Raw genomic sequence first — 7,934 nt, 5'->3', positions numbered from 1 at the left:
TGTAGCTATATAATATACTGGTTAGATGGGGCGTATGCTATATAATATACTGTACTGGTTAGATGGGGCATAGCTTATATAATATACTGGTTAGATGGGGTGTAGCTATATAATATACTGGTTAGATGGGGTGTAGCTATATAATATACTGGTTAGATGGGGTGTAGCTATATAATATACTGGTTAGATGGGGTGTAGCTATATAATATACTGCGTTAGATGGGGTGTAGCTATATAATATACTGGTTAGATGGGGTGTAGCTATATAATATACTGGTTAGATGGGGTGTAGCTATATAATATACTGGTTAGATGAGGTGTAGCTATATAATATACTGGTTAGATGGGGTGTAGCTATATAATATACTGGTTAGATGGGGTGTAGCTATATAATATACTGGTTAGATGGGGTGTAGCTATATAATATACTGGTTAGATGGGGTGTAGCTATATAATATACTGGTTAGATGGGGTGTAGCTATATAATATACTGTACTGGTTAGATGGGGTGTAGCTATATATATATACTGGTTAGATGGGGTGTAGCTATATAATATACTGGTTAGATGGGGTGTAAGCTATATAATATACTGGTTAGATGAGGTGTAGCTATATAATATACTGGTTAGATGGGGTGTAGCTATATAATATACTGGTTAGATGGGGTGTAGCTATATAATATACTGTACTGGTTAGATGGGTGTAGCTATATAATATACTGGTTAGATGGGGTGTTAGCTATATAATATACTGTACTGGTTAGATGAGGTGTAGCTATATAATATACTGTACTGGTTAGATGGGGTGTAGCTATATAATATACTGGTTAGATGAGGGTGTAGCTATATAATATACTGGTTAGATGGGGTGTAGCTATATAATATACTGGTTAGATGGGGGTGTAGCTATATAATATACTGCTTAGATGGGGTGTAGCTATATAATATACTGGTTAGATGGGGTGTAGCTATATAATATACTGGTTAGATGGGTAGCTATATAATATACTGGTTAGATGGGGTGTAGCTACATAATATACTGGTTAGATGGGGTGTAGCTATATAATATACTGTACTGGTTAGATGGGGTGTAGCTATATAATATACTGTACTGGTTAGATGGGGTGTAGCTATATAATATACTGGTTAGATGGGGTGTAGCTATATAATATACTGGTTAGATGGGGTGTAGCTATATAATATACTGGTTAGATGGGGTGTAGCTATATAATATACTGGTTAGATGGGGTGTAGCTATATAATATACTGTACTGGTTAGATGGGGTGTAGCTATATAATATACTGTACTGGTTAGATGGGGTGTAGCTATATAATATACTGGTTAGATGGGGTGTAGCTATATAATATACTGGTTAGATGGGGTGTAGCTATATAATATACTGGTTAGATGGGGGTGTAGCTATATAATATACTGGTTAGATGGGGTGTAGCTATATAATATACTGGTTAGATGGGGTGTAGCTATATAATATACTGGTTAGATGGGGGTGTAGCTATATAATATACTGGTTAGATGGGGTGTAGCTATATAATATACTGGTTAGATGGGGTGTAGCTATATAATATACTGGTTAGATGGGGTGTAGCTATATAATATACTGGTTAGATGGGGTGTAGCTATATAATATACTGGTTAGATGGGGTGTAGCTATATAATATACTGGTTAGATGGGGTGTAGCTATATAATATACTGTACTGGCTAGATGGGGTGGAGCTATATAATATACTGGTTAGATGGGGTGGAGCTATATAATATACTGGGTTAGATGGGGTGTAGCTATATAATATACTGGTTAGATGGGGTGTAGCTTATATAATATACTGGTTAGATGAGGGCTTAGCTATATAATATACTGGTTAGATGGGGTGTGCTATATAATATACTGGTTAGATGGGGTGAGCTATATAATATACTGTACTGGTTAGATGGTTACATAATATACTTGTCGATTAACTATGACGCTTTCATATTATATGATGTGTTCATGGTGAAACGTAATTAATACAAACTGTATACACTGCTTCCTTACTTGGACTTTGTGGTTCCATTCCATGATATTATAGAGACAGTTGTGGAAACGTATTGTCTATAGCCACCTCAACTAAATGAGTGAACCTGTAGTCATCATCTCATTGTACTGTGTATCACGTGTCTCCTGTACATACGACAAATAAACTGGACTCGAGTGACATATTGGGAGTCTAACAACATCACATGACCCGGTGGATCACTTTGAGTCAAACGTATTGGTTGGAGAGATCGGCACAAAATGATCTTCAAACAAGGTTAATGGTCATCAAAATCTATCAATCAATCAATCAATCCAACATTAAAAATCCATTGGCACCAACTGTCATACTTCAGATCGCTTCAGATTAAAACAGTCGTTTACACAGAACATTTCAGACAAGTATCTTTATTTTTTCCTGATTGGACACCAATCACTGATCTGGGACATACAGTAACAGGCTACATTCCAATAAGGAATGAAGGAGAGAATTCTCCACGTGACTGGCAGCCATTTTGGTCACATGGGCTGCGTTGTACAATCACACCTGGGCTCTGGTCGAAAGTCCTGCCCCGTATAGGCTGTCATTATGGATGCAAGCCATGTTCCAGAGAGCAGTCGGAGGCAGCTGTTAAAATGTCTTTGAGGGCACCACCACGACCCCCCCCCCTCACACCCTCCCTGGGTTGTGGAACTTTCCGCTGTACTTCCCGTGATTGTGGAGGTCGAAGGGGCTGAGGACCCTCCTGACCCCCAGCATGTTGCCCCTGGCGATCCTCTGGAAGGTCCAGGGGTTCTGGTTGTTAAGTTCCATGTCCTGCTGTTCTCGCTGCATGGCTGCCAGGCTCTCTCTGGACACTACCTGGTGGAGAGAGGTCAGAGGTTACATAAGGACAGGATCAGGTATAGTGTTCCTGCTACCAAGGCTCTCTCTGGACACTACCTGGTGGAGAGAGGTCAGAGGTCAGAGGTTACATAAGGACAGGATCAGGTATAGTGTTCCTGCTACCAGGCTCTCTCTGGACACTACCTGGTGGAGAGAGGTCAGAGGTCAGAGGTTACATAAGGACAGGATCAGGTATAGTGTTCCTGCTGCCAGGCTCTCTCTGGACACTACCTGGTGGAGAGAGAGGTCAGAGGTCAGAGGTTACATAAGGACAGGATCAGGTATAGTGTTCCTGCTACCAAGGCTCTCTCTGGACACTACCTGGTGGAGAGAGAGGTCGAGGTCAGAGGTTACCATAAGGACAGGATCAGGTATAGTGTTCCTGCTACCAAGGCTCTCTCTGGACACTACCTGGTGGAGAGAGGTCAGAGGTCAGAGGTTACATAAGGACAGGATCAGGTATAGTGTTCCTGCAACCAAGGCTCTCTCTGGACACTACCTGGTGGAGAGAGAGGTCAGAGGTTACATAAGGACAGGATCAGGTATAGTGTTCCTGCTACCAAGGCTCTCTCTGGACACTACCTGGTGGAGAGAGGTCAGAGGTTACATAAGGACAGGATCAGGTATAGTGTTCCTGCTACAAGGCTCTCTCTGGACACTACCTGGTGGAGAGAGAGGTCAGAGGTTACATAAGGACAGGATCAGGTATAGTGTTCCTGCTACCAAGGCTCTCTCTGGACACTAGCCTGGGTGGAGAGAGGTCAGAGGTTACATAAGGACAGGGATCAGGTATAGTGTTCCCGCTACCAAGGCTCTCTCTTGGACACTACCTGGTGGAGAGGAGGTCAGAGGTCAGAGGTTACATAAGGACAGGATCAGGTATAGTGTTCCTGCTACCAAGGCTCTCTCTGGACACTACCTGGTGGAGAGAGGTCAGAGGTCAGGAGTTACATAAGGACAGGATCAGGTATAGTGTTCCTGCTACCAGCTCTCTCTGGACACTACCGTGGTGGAGAGAGAGGTCAGAGGTCAGAGGTTACATAAGGACAGGATCAGGTATAGTGTTCCTGCTACCCAGGCTCTCTCTGGACACTACCTGGTGGAGAGAGGTCAGAGGTCAGAGGTTACATAAGGACAGGATCAGGTATAGTGTTCCTGCTACCAAGGCTCTCTCTGGACACTACCTGGTGGAGAGGTCAGAGGTTACATAAGGACAGGATCAGGTATAGTGTTCCTGCTACAAGGCTCTCTCTGGACACTACCTGGTGGAGAGAGGTCAGAGGTCAGAGGTTACATAAGGACAGGATCAGGTATAGTGTTCCTGCTACCAAGGCTCTCTCTGGACACTACCTGGTGGAGAGAGGTCAGAGGTCAGAGGTTACATAAGGACAGGATCAGGTATAGTGTTCCTGCTGCCAAGGCTCTCTCTGGACACTACCTGGTGGAGAGAGGTCAGAGGTCAGAGGTTACATAGGACAGGATCAGGTATAGTGTTCCTGCTACCAAGGCTCTCTCTGGACACTACCTGGTGGAGAGGGTCAGAGATCAGAGGTTACATAAGGGACAGGATCAGGTATGTGTTCCTGCTACCAGGCTCTCTCTGGACACTACCTGGTGGAGAGGTCAGAGATCAGAGGTTACATAAGGACAGGATCAGTGTATAGTGTTCCTGCTACAAGGCTCTCTCTGGACACTACCTGGTGGAGAGAGGTCAGAGAGTTACACTAGGACAGGATCAGGTATAGTGTTCCTGCTACCAAGGCTCTCTCTGGACACTACCTGGTGGAGAGAGAGGTCAGAGGTTACATAAGGACAGGATCAGGTATAGTGTTCCTGCTACCAAGGCTCTCTCTGGACACTACCTGGTGGAGAGAGGTCAGAGGATTACATAAGGACAGGATCAGGTATAGTGTTCCTGCTACCAAGGCTCTCTCTGGACACTACCTGGTGGATAGAGAGGTCAGAGGTTACATAAGGACAGGATCAGGTATAGTGTCTGCCTGCTACCAAGGCTCTCTCTGGACACTACCTGGTGGAGAGAGGTCAGAGGTCAGAGGTTACATAAGGACAGGATCAGGTATAGTGTTCCTGCTACCAAGGCTCTCTCTGGACACTACCTGGTGGAGAGAGGTCAGAGGTTACATAAGGACAGGATCAGGTATAGTGTTCCTGCACAAGGCTCTCTCTGGACACTACCTGGTGGAGAGAGGTCAGAGGTCAGAGGTTACATAAGGACAGGATCAGGTATAGTGTTCCTGCTACCAAGGCTCTCTCTGGACACTACCTGGTGGAGAGGGTCAGAGGTCAGAGGTTACATGAGGACAGGATCAGGTATAGTGTTCCTGCTACCAAGGCTCTCTCTGGACACTACCTGGTGGAGAGAGGTCAGAGGTCAGAGGTTACATAAGGACAGGATCAGGTATAGTGTTCCTCTACCAAGGCTCTCTCTGGACACTACCTGGTGGAGAGAGAGGTCAGAGGTTACATAAGGACAGGATCAGGTATAGTGTTCCTGCTACCAAGGCTCTCTCTGGACACTACCTGGTGGAGAGAGGTCAGAGGTTACATAAGGACAGGATCAGGTATAGTGTTCCTGCTACCAAGGCTCTCTCTGGACACTACCTGGTGGAGAGAGGGTCGGAGGTCAGAGGTTACATAAGGACAGGATCAGGTTTATTCAACCTGTATTTATCCCCAGCGGGGAAACTGACCTTGGCAGGGAAGGGCAGTTTCTTGGCCACCCTCCTTGAGGATAGGCTCCACCTCCCCCAGTTCCAGCCGACCCCCACCTCCACAATCATCGTCCGTACTTCACCGGCGTTACGTAGTGGTCTATCGCCCCCCTTCCCCCACCCATCCTCTGGCCCAGGCCCTTCCTGGTGATGGGCTTGTAGGGGGCGTTAATGCGCCAGCGTGGCGAAGGTGGTGCGAGGGTCCATCCTCCCTGTTGATGGTCAGACGCATCATCTCCATGTGACCGAAGTGGAGGTAACCCCGCCCAGCGCCTGGGGAGAGAGAGAGAGGAGAGGAGAGGAGAGGAGGAGGAGAGAGAGGAGAGGAGAGGAGAGGAGAGGAGAGGAGAGGGAGAGGAGAGGAGAGGAGAGAAGGAGGATGATTAGGTAAGAAGTGGAGGAGGGGGTTTGAAAATGTGAAGAAACAAAATCATAACTTTGATCAGTCACAGAACAATTCTGGAACATTGACCTTTAGGGGGAAGCCTTGATCAATAGAACTACATCCACAGGCCCAGGGGAAGCCTTGATCAATGGAACTACATCCACAGGCCCAGGGGAAAGCCTTGATCAATGGAACTACATCCACAGGCCCAGGGGGAAGCCTTGATCAATGGAACTACATCCACAGGCCCAGGGGAAAGCCTTGATCAATGGAACTACATCCACAGGCCCAGGGGAAAGCCTTGATCAATGGAACTACAGTGAGGGAAAAAAGTATTTGATCCCCTGCTGATTTTGTACGTTTGCCCACTGACAAAGAAATGATCAGTCTATAATTTTAATGGTAGGTTTATTTGAACAGTGAGAGACAGAATAACAACAACAAAATCCAGAAAAACGCATGTCAAAAATGTTATAAATTGATTTGCATTTTAATGAGGGAAATAAGTATTTGACCCCCTCTCAATCAGAAAGATTTCTGGCTCCCAGGTGTCTTTTATACGGTAACGAGCTGAGATTAGGAGCACACTCTTAAAGGGAGTACTCCTAATCTCAGCTAGTTACCTGTATAAAAGACACCTGTCCACAAAGCAATCAATCAATCAGATTCCAAACTCTCCACCATGGCCAAGACCAAAGAGCTCTCCAAGGATGTCAGGGACAAGATTGTAGACCTACACAAGGCTGGAATGGGCTACAAGACCATCGCCAAGCAGCTTGGTGAGAAGGTGACAACAGTTGGTGCGATTATTCGCAAATGGAAGAAACACAACATAACCCTGTCAATCTCCTCGGCCTGGGGCTCCATGCAAAGATCTCACCTCGTGGAGTTGCAATGATCATGAGAACGGTGAGAATCAGCCCAGAACTACACAGGAGGATCTTGTCAATCATCTCAAGGCAGCTGGGACCATAGTCACCAAGAAAACAATTGGTAACACACTACGCTGTGAAGGACTGAAATCCTGCAGCGCCCACAAGGTCCCCCTGCTCAAGAAAGCACATATACAAGCCCTTCTGAAGTTTGCCAATGAACATCTGAATGATTCAGAGGAGAACTGGGTGAAAGTGTTGTGGTCAGATGAGACCAAAATCGAGCTCTTTGGCATCATCTCAACTCCCCTTGTTTGGAGAAGGAGGAATGCTGCCTATGACCCCAAGACCACCATCCCCACCGTCAAACATGGAGGTGGGAAACATTATGCTTTGGGGGTGTTTTTCTGCCAAGGGGACAGGACAACTTCACCGCATCAAAGGGACGATGGACGGGGCCATGTACCGTCAAATCTTGGTTGAGAACCTCCTTCCCTCAGCCAGGACATTGAAAATGGGTCGTGGATGGGTATTCCAGCATGACAATGACCCAAAACACATGGCCAAGGCAACAAAGGAGTGGCTCAAGAAGAAGCACATTAAGGTCCTGGAGTGGCCTAGCCAAAAATCTGTGGAGGGAGCTGAAGGTTCGAGTTGCCAAATGTCAGCCTCGAAACCTTAATGACTTGGAGACGATCTGCAAAGAGGAGTGGGACAAAATCCCTCCTGAGATGTGTGCAAACCTGGTGGCCAACTACAAGAAACGTCTGACCTCTGTGATTGCCAACAAGGGTTTTGCCACCAAGTACTAAGTCATGTTTTGCAGAGGGGTCAAATACTTATTTCCCTCATTAAAATGCAAATCAATTTATAACATTTTTGACATGCGTTTTTCTGGATTTATTTGTTGTTATTCTGTCTCTCACTGTTCAAATAAACCTACCATTAAAATTATAGACTGATCATGTCTTTGTCAGTGGGCAAACGTTACAAAATCAGCAGGGGATCAAATACTTTTTTCCCTCACTG

General features: G+C 45.7%; 1 pseudogene; it reads right to left on the bottom strand.

The window, feature by feature from the left end:
* Window positions 1-2,422: 2,422 nt before the first annotated feature.
* LOC121564800 lies at window positions 2,423-5,921 on the bottom strand (annotated as a pseudogene).
* Between the last annotated feature and the right edge of the window lie 2,013 nt (window positions 5,922-7,934).

The sequence above is a fragment of the Coregonus clupeaformis genome, unplaced genomic scaffold (assembly GCF_020615455.1).
Source record: "Coregonus clupeaformis isolate EN_2021a unplaced genomic scaffold, ASM2061545v1 scaf3163, whole genome shotgun sequence".
Lineage (NCBI taxonomy): Eukaryota > Metazoa > Chordata > Actinopteri > Salmoniformes > Salmonidae > Coregonus > Coregonus clupeaformis.
This window is presented reverse-complemented; position numbering and strand designations above follow the sequence as displayed.